Source organism: Pristiophorus japonicus, chromosome 4 (assembly GCF_044704955.1).
Source record: "Pristiophorus japonicus isolate sPriJap1 chromosome 4, sPriJap1.hap1, whole genome shotgun sequence".
In the NCBI taxonomy this organism is placed as follows: Eukaryota; Metazoa; Chordata; class Chondrichthyes; family Pristiophoridae; genus Pristiophorus; species Pristiophorus japonicus.
In genome coordinates, this window is record NC_091980.1 from 27,040,267 (window position 1) to 27,053,192 (window position 12,926).

A 12,926-nucleotide genomic window follows, 5' to 3' on the forward strand; every position below is an offset into this window, starting at 1 on the left:
TCAAGCAGTTTCTGAATCATTTGCGTTAGTTGTACAGGGTATTTAGCATTGGACCCGTAGCCCTTCCACCACATCTATGGAGTTAATCCAGCACACCTTCTCAGCTGGATTCAAAGAGCAGAATGCTGGTGAACCTCCTTCTCTTCCTCCTCTTCCTTTGGATGAGCTGTGGTTTATAGAGAATGGAGGATGGGAGGCCAGAGAAGAGAGCATTGGAACAGTCTAGTCTGGAAGTGACAAAGAAGTAGATGAGATTTACAATGGCAGGCGGGCAATTACAGAGGTGGACGAAGGCAGTCTTTGTGATGGTGAGCATATGGGGGTCACAAGCTCAGCTTAAGACTGAACAGGATGCCAAGGTTACAAGCAGCCTGTTTCCGTGCTACATGGCACAGAATAGCCCTTTTATTTACAGCTCAGCTGCGATGCTTTCCATGGATCATGACGTACACTTATTTAGTACTTCTATCCATGAACAGAATTCTCTTTATTCTTCAGAAGTGAAGAGGTTAGTCTTGACAGGAGTTCCTATTCAAATATTTCCAGTGATAAAAGGTTGTTTTTCAACCATATTTTCTGAGGCACATATTTTATGTTATTTCATTCTTGGTAATAAAGGCAGGGTTAAATAGTGCTCACTAATGTAAGTGATGCAAGATCAAATATTAGTGAATCATTTTCAGATTAGAATTAAACCTCAACTACACGTTTCCAACAATGTACATTAATCCCAACCTTAGAAAATTTTCCATAACTGCACTAATGTGAATGTTTTAATTTCCTATGCCAGCCATGCTTATAGGCTATTTGAGTCAGGTTATTAATTTAGGACCAATTTGGGGTCTAACATTTTGATGAACACAGGTATTTTTAATTTGATGAATATACAATTCACACAAAAAGGTGCAGTATACGTTAAAGCGATGTTATCACCTTCCGAGGGGACTTTTGAGGAGATCCAATATCTGGAACTGCCAGGAACAGCCTATCTGCAAATCTCAGCTGTTGCACTGCCACATTGGAAGTCACGGTAAGTTTCCAGTGCAGGGGAAGATTTATCTGCAATAAATGATTAATTTATCACATCAGTCCTCACACACTCCTCTCATTAAAACAGTGACTGCATTCCAAAAATACATCATTGGCTGTAAAGCACTTTGAGACGTCCGGTGGTCATGAAAGGTGCAGTATAAATGCAAGTCTTTTCTTTATCCTTATAAACTGTTTGGTAAGACTCTTGTGGAGTGAAATTATTTTCAGCAATATCTCATATGACATTCTTACGCAAGATATTTTGATATGTTCGTTAACATTCCTACGCAAGATATTTTGATATGTTCGTTAAGCCATGTAAAGAAATAGCTTTATTAAAGTGCACAGAAAAATATTACATAAGCATTTATTACAAATACTGGTCAAAGCAATTTCACCTGCTTGATCTCCTAACCCAGCAATGTTAAGGCATTTTATACATATAATGGTTCTTCTCTTCTTCTTCGGCAGTCCCTTGGAGTCGAGGATGACTTGTTTCCACACTAATATGAGTTCTCAGGTGACTGATGAGTCCAATGCAGGACCTACAGTCTATGTCACAGGTGGGGCAGACGGTGGTTGGAGGGACGGATGGGTGGGGTGCTTGGGTTGTCATGCTCTCCTTCCGCTGTTTGTGCTTGGCTTCCGCTTGCTCCCGGCGAAGAGACTCGAAGTGTTCGCCGCCTTCCCGGATGCTTCTCCGCCACTTTAGGCGGTCTTGGGCCAGGGATTCCCAGGTGTTGGTGGGGATGTTGCACTTTTTCAAGGGGCTTTGAGTGTGTCCTTGAAGCATTTCCTCTGCCCACCTGGGACTCACGTGCCGTGTCAGAGCTCTGAGTAGAGCGCGCGCTTGTTTTGGGAGTCTCGTGTTGGGCATGCAGACAATGTGGCCCATCCAGCAGAGCTGATCGAGCGTGGTCAGTGCTTCGATGTTGGGGATGTTGGCCTGAGCAAGAATACTGACATTGCTAATAGTGGTTCTCGAGGAGCTGGGACCTGAAAAGCCAGACAGGTTGCACCTCAACAGGGTTGGGACCAATATCCATGCGGGGTGGTTGCTAGTGCTGTTGGCGAGAGATTAAACTAGATTGGCGGGGGCAATGGGAACCTGAGCATAGAGTTAAAGGGAAAGAAGCAAAGCTGGACATGGAAGGCAGTAAATTAATCAATGAGAGGAAACAAAGGCTAGAAAATAGACAACAAAGAGGTTTGACAGTGTTTAATGGTATATACTTCAATTCAAGGAGTCTAGTGAATAAGGCAAATGAGCTGAGGGCTCAGATAGACTTGTGGAAAAATTATATCATATCTTTACTGAAACATGGTTGAAAGAAGGGCAGGAATGACAGCTCAATGTTCCTGGGTACTTGGTTTTCAGATGTGATAGAGAGGAAGATAAAAAAAGGGGGGGGGGGAGGTCGGGCGACCGGAGGCCGGGGGAGGTCGGCCCGAGACGAGGTCAGACGGCCGGAGGTCGGGCGGCCAGAGGTCAAGCTGCCAAGGCAGGGGAGTCCGGATTTCGTAACATTTTCCGGTTTCCGGATGACCCCGCCACGGATCGGCCCGGTGTCCGGATTCGGAACATTCCGGATTCCGGATTTTGGATGTTGCACCTGTATATATGTATGTATCTATTGTGTCAGTTGTCGTTCAGTGGGTAGCACTCTCGCCTCTGAGTCAGAAGGTTGTGGATACAAATCCCACTCCAGGGACTTGAGCAAAAAAAAATCAAGGCTGACACTCCTGGGCAGTACTGAGGGAGTGCTGTACTGTCGGACTTTCGACTGCTCTCTCAATTGGATGTAAAATACCCATGGCACTATTTTGTAGAAGAGCAGAGGAGTTATCCCTGGTATCCTGGCCAATATTTATTCCTCAATCAACATAACAAAAATAGATTATCTGCTCATTATCGCCTTGCTGTTTGTGGAAGTGTACTTGTGCGCAAATTGGCTGCCTTGTTTCCCACATTACAACAGTGCCTGCACTCCAAAGCTACTTCATTGGCTGTAAATCACTTTGAGATGTCTGGTGGTTGTGAAAGGCGCGATATAAATGCAAGTCTTTCTTTATATATATATACATTTCAATAGTGGAGAATGGCTGCTGCTTATTAAAATTCATCAAGCTGCTAGAATTGTTGTTTAGGTTTAAGAATAGTTATAATGTAATACTCCAATGAAGGTTAACAGGCTGAATATGGATTTGATGCTCTCCCCCATTGCTGGCCAGTGCCTGTATGTGCGAGCGTGCACTCAGGCACGATTCAGTGTCAGGATAATGAATGGAGCAGCTTGCTGGTACCGTAATGTATCAAAATAAAGGGACCATATCATGTAATTCTCTGATTTCTGTATTTAAAAAAAAAATAATTATTAAAAAAAGGAGCAGGCAAAGTGTACAATCTGGGGAAGTCTTTTCCACAATATGAAGTGAGCAATTGTCATTAGTACAATGCTTAATTAATTTTCCCGGCACATTTTAATAGGTCTAGGGCTAGCTTGGTGGAAAATATATGCGGTCTGAGAGATCACGAAAAATACATTTGCCTGTATTTGCTTCCAACAGTATTGCAGAATATTTTTGTGTTGAATTTGTTTGTATGTGGGAGAGTATAATTTTCTATTGACCTACTTTTTGAAAATAAAATACATAAATACCTTACTTCAATGAGTGGGGTAATAGGATGAATCTGGCAGACTTTATTCTGTGATTGCCCCCCTAAATTACAAACCCCGGGGTGTTTCATGCGCGGCAGTGACAGGTTTGGTCTCTGCTTCCAGCTGAATTCGGAGGCGGTGATTTTCGAAGAAATGTGGCATTCTGGGGCCGATCCCTACGTGGCAGCCGAGAGAGATTTCAGGAGATCTGGGAATCAGGAGGGGAAAGGCAAAGGAGAGAGAGAGAGAGAGAGAGAGAAAAAGGATTCAGGGGCTGCCACGGATCAACAAGCAGGACACCGCTTCTTCCTGCTGGAGGTGAGATATCCCTGGGGTTGGGGAGAGAGGGGCTGACTCGGCATGTCTTGGGGTTGTTAGGGTTTTTTTTGGTGGAGAGAGCTGCTGGTTGAAGAATCAGCCAGAAATCTCAGCCAGGACTCGGCAGCAATCAGAAATCAGGGAGAGGGACCGATCGCGGTGAATGGATCTGTTGCTCCAGCTCTGCCTCGCTCCCTCTCTCTCGTCCTTTGGCCCCGTCTTGTCTGCAGCATGTTTCAGCGGATCTGCAGTTCCTGGAAACCCCACTCTTCCCGCTGCCTCTCCCAGCCCTGTCTGCAGCTCCCCACAGAGCCGTGCTTGAAGTTAGATGACAAGAGCGCCTACCACTGTTACATAACCATGTTGTGATTGTTCCAGGGATGTCCTTTTCACCCCCCCCTCCCATGTTCTGTTGCAAAGCGTTAAGATTGTAAACATTTCTGGCGGTGGAAATAAGTGTTTAATATTTCGCTCTTTCCATTAAACACAATAATTGATTGTAGAAAAACATGTGCTGGAGAATTCGACTCAAATGTCTTAAAAGGGGGCGAGTTACATCGATGTTTTTGACTAGGTCTGGCTGTGTTGTTTGAGCCTGTCGGTGCTTTGCGATCCTTTGGCTGCAGCACACACGCGGCGGATATTAACGGGAATTCGTCACTTTCAACGCAGAATGAACTCCGCGCAGAGACAGAAATCGCATTCTTTCAGCTGTGTTGGAGTGGATGTGGACACAACTCTTGACAATAAGCAACGACAGCCCTGCTGGCGGCCGTTTCACCGGACTTGTGCGCTGAAACACCATCCTCTGTACAGCACAGCAGGAGGCCATTCAGCCCATCCAGTCTGCGCCGGCTCTTTGGAAGAGCAATCCAGTTAGTCACACCCCCCCCCCCTCCCCCCAGCCCTCACCATAGCCTTGCAATTTTTTTCTCCTTCATATTGGAAGTTGCATCTCCCCCCTCCCCTTTAAAGTCAATAACTAGCTGAAGTTACTAAGTGCTGCCGCCAAGTGAAAGCCCAAATGGATTTAGCATCATTGTTCAGTATTTTTTGAGGCAGGGAGGGGGGGTGGCGGGGGGAGTAAGTTTCCTTGGCCCAGAACACCCCAATCTGGCAGCAGTTGCACCCTCTTAAAGGGGCTGGATTGGTTTGCCTGCTCAGGTCGCCCCTTTAACTGAACCAATATCCAGTATATTGATTTTGTCTAAAAAAGAGGTTATAGCAGAGGACAGGGAATTCTGACGGAAAGTCACCTCTGATCTGTGGAATTCCTTGCAAAAATCCCCCCACCCCACCCCATCGTTCTGAAGCTTCCCAACAACCTTGCTACGCTTTTGTCCCACTACCAATGTTATTAATTACTCTTCTCAGTGCCTGTTTTTTTAAATCAAATGCTCTGAGATATTTGCTTGACTATTGCCACACACTGTTGTTGGAATGCTCAGTACCAGCTCCTTGGCCAGGCATTCATAGAGCAGCATTGGCACAGGCAGGAGGTTGGTAGTAGCTTGCCCACTTTCACTGTTGCATTGGGAATGTGTGGCGAAGAAGGTGTGTGGCTCAGGGAACCCTGCTAAGAGTATTCGTGTTAGAGGGTGTTGTGTATGGTAAGATAACAGTGATGCAACTCATGTTACTGTGAGGCTGTTGTAGTGGAACTGACTTTTATGCCTATATTTCTTGCCCCGAGCCAACAACTGGTACGAACCAATGGGAGCTATCCTACAGAGAGCAGTCCTGTACTTTGCATTGTCCAGTCATAGCCTATTCTGGCCACTAATTTGTACTTGCATAGAATGATTGAGCAAGAATAGGTGTTCGGAGAGGAGGCTTGTATGCAGCATAAACCAATTGGGCTGAATGGCATGTTTCTGTACTGTAAATTCTATGTCATTTGAAGACTGCTACCATGGGGAGTTAGGGAGTTGGAGATGAGGGTTATATTTCAGCACATGGGGAGTTAGGGATGAGGGCTATATTTCAGCACATGGGGAGTTAGACATGAGGAGGGTGTTGGTGTGGCGGCGAAAGGTTCAGAATCCAAAACTTACAGACAGACCCCGGGTGAGGTGGATGCTAGGCAAAGCAGCCCATGAGTTATTGTGGGTGCTTAAGGTCAGAGGAGCCAGGGCATTCAGAAATGGTCACAGGAGTTGACCAATCCTGTAAGAATCCAAGGGCTGCAAGATCAGCCATGATCTTATTGGAAGAACTCTGCTGCTCTTATTCAAATAGTACCATGTGGTCTTTTACACCCACTTGAGAGTGCAGAAGGGAGCTCAGTTTAATACCTTATCCGAAAGACGGCACTTCCAATAGTGCAGCACTCCCTCGGTATTGCACTGAGAGTGCCATCTTACATTAAGTGCTCAAGTCCCTGGAGTGGGGCTTGAACCCACAGGCCTCTGAATGGGAGGTGAGATTGTTACCCCTTGAGCCACGGCTGACACCTGAGAGAGTGAGAGGCTGAGAGATTACCCTCAGTCTGCAATGGATACAGATTCCCTTTATTGCCAAACAGTAGGAGCTCCTGCAACATTGTGACCATCACCACTCAGGCTCTGCTGCCTCCTATTTTCTACCCATGTCTCAAGACATTGTGCTCATTTCATTAACTTGGCAGGATGCAAGGGCGAAGTTAACCGTATCAGGTTAGCCTTCTCATCCTGAGCCTGGCACGCAACCAACTGAGCTGCCTGACCTCAATAACCAGAGCTGTATGCCATTTTTTGTCTTGATGGTGCCACCAGACAGTCCCACGATCATACTTCAGATCTAGCAATGTGTTTTGATGCAGCTTCTATTAATGCAGTGTACGTGTGTTTGCAAACAATATGGTTCCTGGAACACTTCTGCAGAAGGGCAGCGCTTGTTAAGTAGAACAATGTGCTCCGTGGGTGTATGCTGCAGTGAAGCTGACTATAAAAAGGAGGCACTTGAAAAGAAACTGCGGCTTATGAAGGAAGCTGAAGTGGAGCAACCCTGAGACTGTTTGCTGTAGAATGGGTAGAAGTGTGCCAAGTCTTGGTTGTGTTGAACTGGAGCAGTGTGCCAACTGAAGTGCAGTCTGATAGTGAGGCAAGACCCAACAGATTGCACACAGCTGTAAAGCAATCTTTAGACAATAGTTCCAGTATTCCAAAAACATAGTCAGGTAATTTTTGCAATCTCGCTGTAACAGTTTTGAGAACTGCAATAATGTATTGGCTCAAAACATGAGCAGTTACAAGATTACATTTCAGTTAAGGATGTCTGTAAATAGCTTATGAAGATCAGCAGAATCTGTTCGACTGCAGATTGCAAAATATCCCCTCCCTCCAGTTTAATTCACTTTTCTTCAAAGCACCCTGGTACTTCGTAAAAAGAAAAGAAAGACGTATATACTGCCTTTCACGATGTCAGAACATCCCAAAGCACTTCACAACCAATTAAGTACTTTTTGAAGTGTAGTCATTGTTGTAAGGTAGGAATCGCGGCTATTGATGAGATAATCTATTTTCTAGTGATGGTGGTTGAGGGATGAATTTTGGCCTCAGGGCACCAGGTGAACAACCCTGCTCTTCTTCGAAATAGTGCCATGGGATCTTTTATGTCCGCCTCAGAGGCAAACATAGGGCCTCGGTTTAACGTCTCATCCGAAAGACGGCACCTCCATCAGTGCAGCACTGGAGTGTCAATTGAGATTTTTGTGCTCAAGTCCCTGGAGTGGGACTTGTATCCACAACCTTCTAACTCCCAGGCGAGTGTGCTACCCACTGAGCCACTGCGAAATACAATTCTTTCATGTCTGCGAGTATTATTCCCTCAGTACTGCCTGGATAGTTTACAAGTGCTCATTCTTGAGTGATCTCAGGGAGTGAGATTACGCAGCTATTCACCTTTTAATGGCAACACAGCCAAGCCTCACCCGGTCCACACCCAATATTCACACATCATTTCTTATCAGCAAGGTCCATGGAAATAGCAATCAGGAGTTAAAACTCTGCCTGATTTTTTGTTTTCCTCCTCCCTGCTCTAGGGCCACCAAGACCAATTGCAGTAGCCTTGTTGTTACATTACTCAAACTCTGCAAGATGAGTAACTGTACAAATGTAGGGATTAAACTTGGAACTTTTCTGGCGTGAGTGGCTCACGGGTGTAAAATCAACAGTGCACCTGATCCTGTCCGTTTCCCATTGGCGGGTTAAGTTAAAATAGCCCCCATGATTCCGAATGGAGGAAATTCAGTTTTCATAACTTTGTACCATTGTAGCTGGACTAACGGAGTGAGAATTGTGAAGGGAACATCAGATGGAACTAGTTGGTGTAACCATGTGTTTGATGGATTGGTGGACTAATTCTATAGTGTGTGGGGAGTATTATTCCCCACTATTTCTATAGTGTGGGCTGGGAATTCTACTGGGCTTTAAACGCAAGAACCAGGAATTTCCTTTGGAGTTCTCCTGATAGGCCGGGGAAACAATTCTGCACTGTTTGGGCAGCAAAACGCACAATGAGTAACGAACAACGTGTGATATCAAAGGATGAAGCCCCTCAGTTTTGTTTTAGTTTTGAACAGCTGTTTTCCTTTGGGGCTTCCAAACCTCAATCATACTTCAAGGGTTTAAAGGCTATGAAGACTGAGTTGATATTACTGAGTCATGATGTGTGTGTGTGTGTGTGTGTGTGTGTGTGATAATGGCCCAATTCATTTGCAGGTGTTGGTTAAATCCACCAGCAATTCAAATGAGCCCCTGCATTAACCCTAGAAGGGAAAACCAATTGTTTAATGATTTTTGCTCGTTTGCAAATTTACTGGCCTTGCTGGCAAGTTCTAGCCAGGTTCCAAGGTGCACTATTGAGTCTAAACTGCAGAAAACAACATTTACAATATTACATATTACATTACAACAGGTTTATGCTCCTCACGAGCCTCCTTCCAACTTACTTTATTTAACCCTATCAGCATATCCTTCTATTCCTTCTCCCTCATGGACCTATCTAGCTTCCCCTAAAATGCATCTATGTTATTCACCTCAACTAGGCCATGTGGTAGCACATTCCACATTCTAACATTCTATGGGAAAAGATGTTTCTCCAAAATTCCTTATTGGATTTGAGTGACGCTCTTATATTGATGGTCCGGGTGTGATTTTCTTGGTGGGGGGGGGTTCTTCTAATCGATTGATGGAAGATCGTCCCAAGCCCCATTTATGTGTCTAGCCAAGGAATTCCGCCAAAGTTGCAGTGGCTGATCAGGAGAAACTCCAAGGAAATTCCTGGTGCTTGTGCTTAAATCCCAGTAAAATGCCAGAACAATTAAAGATGGTGGGGGTTGGCAGGGGACGGGAAGTATTGGTGTTGGCTCCATAAGGAATTTCACAGACCATCTTCTTTAGCCTTGGATTGTGATTGGGAACCATCTGTACTGAGGAGATTCGGCAACAGCTGGGTTATGCAATCCATTTGTTTAAAGTTGGATCTGATCGTTGTTTGCCTATGATGAGTGTGAATCAGAGCAAAAGCGCCAAACTTGGATCATGAACATCTGGGAGGAAGAACAAACCCAATCCAAGAGGTTTATAGCTCTCTTGCTCCTTGTGATTTTGTTGTATAGATTTGAGGAAGTTCTGCTGTGCTGGGGATGGAATCTCAGGATGCTTGTTACGCTCAGATAGGAGAGAGTGGAAATACTAGAGAGCCTCAAAGACTGGAGTCTTCTGGTGCTGATCCTCAAAAATTAAATTCAAACAATGCCTGTTGGTGTAGCAGCCATTTTTTTGTCTGATTATGCTTTTATGAAGTGCCTTGGAATGTTTTTTTCTGTGCAAGGGCACCATATAAAGGCAAGCTCTTGTAAAAAGATAACATAGCGGTGTGATTTGCACGTGTTTTGGTCAAGAGCTTCATGTTCCTGGACATATTTTGATGGTCAAGAGCAATATGCTTGTCGCCTTGCTGAAGTGCAGAAAAGGTTCCTTTCAAAAATAGGCTTATTTTGTACCAAAGAAAAATGACTTAGACAAGATATATGGGCTAACAATTCAGTATAGCCCAGTTTGAGGTGGTGACACCACCTAGTTGCTAACTTTAGCGCAGGTAATGTTTACCGCCTCCAACCGAGATATTCATTTTTAGCGCTGCAAGAAGGGAGTGGAGCGCTAACTGAAGTGTTCCACACTACTCTTTGGGCGCTAAGGGGGTGGTAGCACGGGAGCGCTACTGAAGTTGAGGCGCTAGGATACCTAACATCCTAGCGCCTAAAGAGGAGTGAGGTGGACCAGACAAAAACTGCAAGGAAATGGAAGAAAAGTTAGCAACAGTCATCTCGAGGTCAGAAAGGTAAGTAACTGTAAATAAAGTGCAATATGAACATTTACGGCTCCGGGAACCTCTTTGCAGTGCCTGGTACGGCAGGCAGAAGCAATCAAGTTGGTGAACGTGGCACTAAGAGGGCGTTGTATGTGCGTGATGTCACCAAATGGGTGGAGCTATAGTGCGAGGGCTAAATGACAGCGCCGCCGCTACACCAGCAATGAAGTCCGCGGCAGGCTGTCATAGTGTGGCCCTCGGGCGGTAAGTGCTTAGCGGCCCATTAGCGCTGCTCTCAGGCGCTCACGGGTGGCGCAAAGCCAATGAATTTCTAGCCCATAGAGTTAAAATGTACTAAAGGACAGGTGTGCTGCAGTTTAGAAGCTATTGAAAAGAAATGCCACAGTAGTATGGGGACTTGAGAATTGATCACACAGAACCGGTCTCGTCTTTAAAAGTAGTAATTATAATGTTAGATGCAACTGGTATTACCTCTGCATATTTATTCGAGTTAGTACGATGTAAGCAGTGTGCTTTGATCCATTCACATATAGTTGCCCATAGTCAATACTGCTGGAGTGTGCATGACTGTGTACTTTGCTAATGTCTCTCCTGTCAGTTTTGGAATGTTGGATAATTCTGAAGTGAAAGAATGTGGTAACTTGTCTGAACTGGATGGACTAAATTGTCCAAATGTCTTCAGCTTCCGTGTGCGTTGCTAAAGCAAGATGAGCCAAGCAAAATGAACCGTGGGGAGGGGAAATAAATAGTTACTTTTGAAGACTGAGAGAACTGTTTACGGAGAGTAAGAGACACTATTTAAAGTAACATGCTTTGAGGTACGGTTCTGCTTTAAAGTCTGATATTCTACAATAATGTATTCGGAGCCCACACGGGTAAAGTGAACTGAACACTTTGGGTTGGATACTACTTGCTATTCTGTGTGGATCAAGGGTTACATTCCCCAGATGTTGGAGTTACTTTTTAATTACTTACTTCTTGTGGAATGTGCTGTTATTTCTGCGGCAATCCATCAGTTTGAGAGCTAAGGTGGGTGGGAATCAATTTATAAAACCTTGACTGTAGTACTGGTTGCACAAGTTCCAGTTGATGCTGGCCACTCACATAATGAGGGATGTCTAAACCGTCCATTCAGCAAGGCTTATTTATCCAACCACCACAACCAAGGACTTGTGTCTCCTGATGGAAAGATTGAATGAAGGAGAAGGTTACTGTTTAAAGAAAAATTTCTAAATTACAAATTCTTAGAGAATGGGAATGGAAATTCAGGGTCTTTCAAAAACATTTTAATTTTAAGTCAGATTCTCCTTCGTGGATATAAATTGTATATAGTCTGACTTTTAATTTTACTTCTACCCATTCCCTCTCCTGAATAAAACATTTTCAGATTAAAATTGTGTTTGAAAAATCTTAAGACCAGTGTCAGCTGTGGCTCAGTTGGTAGAACTCTTGCCTGAGTCAGACGGTTGTGGGTTTAAGTTCCACGCCAAAGACTTGAGCATAAAATCTAAGCTGACACATCAGTACAGTACTGCAGGAGTGCTGCACTGTCGGAGGCGCCGCCTTTGCAATGCGACATTAATAGAATAGGTAGACATAGAATATATTACTATACTCTTTTGAAGAAGAGCAGTGGTGTTCTTCCTGCGGTCCTGGCCAACATTTATCCCTGAACCAGCACCACTGAAACAGATTATCTGATTGCTGTTTGCGTGACCTTGCTGTGTGCAAATTGGCTGCCATATTTTCTGCATTGCCACATCGACTGCACTTCAATAGTACCTCATTGGCTATAAAATGCTTTGGAATGTCCTGAGGTTGTGAAAGGCACTTTCTTTTTTTAACTAATCAACCATTTAAACTGACCATGGCTTTTCAATGGTTGAAACTTAGCTCTAACCCATGCGATCCAGTCAGTTTCCAATGTCTGCAGTGTGCGGACTTAAAGAATCATGCCCCATACTTCAATAATTGTGTGCAATGAGTTGCAGGCCTGGGTTTCACACTGACTTGACTTGTGCTACAGCCAAAATGTGAAGGGTTGTATCTAAAAATTTCACATCTGAAAGTAACCTGATCTGTTAAATAATGCAGTTGGATACTGTGACTGTTGTTGGTGAGTCCAACGGTCAGTATTTCATTACAGGTTGATTCTTAATCATGTCGTTCATTCAACATACCAAAAACAGATTATCTGGTCATTATCACATTGCTTTTTGTGGGAGCTTTCTTGTGCGCAAATTGGCTGCTGCGTTTCCTACATTACAATAGTGACTACACTCCAAAAGTACTTCATTGGCTGTAAAGCGCTTTGAGACGTCCGGAGGTCGTGAAAGGCGCTATATAAATCCAAGTCTTTCTTTCTTTAGTTTTGGGTTTCAGTCGCAGGAACTGCACTACAGTGTCAGCATAGATTATAGCTCAAACCCTTTTAACCCCGAGGCAAGAATCCTACTGCCTCAGCAAGCTGACACAAGACCTAACACAAAGTCCACTGTTGCACATGGCCCCACTCTATCCTAGCCTTCAATCTGCAGTACACTGCATGATACCAACTCGCATTTGGGCGGACCTGTAGGAAAAGCATGAAAATAAAGTTTG

General features: G+C 44.4%; 1 protein-coding gene across 6 annotated transcripts in view; it reads left to right on the top strand.

The window, feature by feature from the left end:
* Nucleotides 1-3,889: 3,889 nt before the first annotated feature.
* The window catches only part of LOC139262850 (prolyl 4-hydroxylase subunit alpha-2-like), a 156,956-nt gene continuing 147,919 nt past the window's right edge, over nucleotides 3,890-12,926 (top strand). For 4 of the 6 annotated variants that reach the window (XM_070878045.1, XM_070878049.1, XM_070878048.1 and 1 more), the window contains exon 1: nucleotides 3,890-4,010. The gene's annotated coding sequence lies outside the window, so the exon portion shown is untranslated. The remainder of the gene's footprint in view (nucleotides 4,011-12,926) is intronic. The other 2 variants (XM_070878053.1, XM_070878047.1) reach the window with 1 other exon arrangement.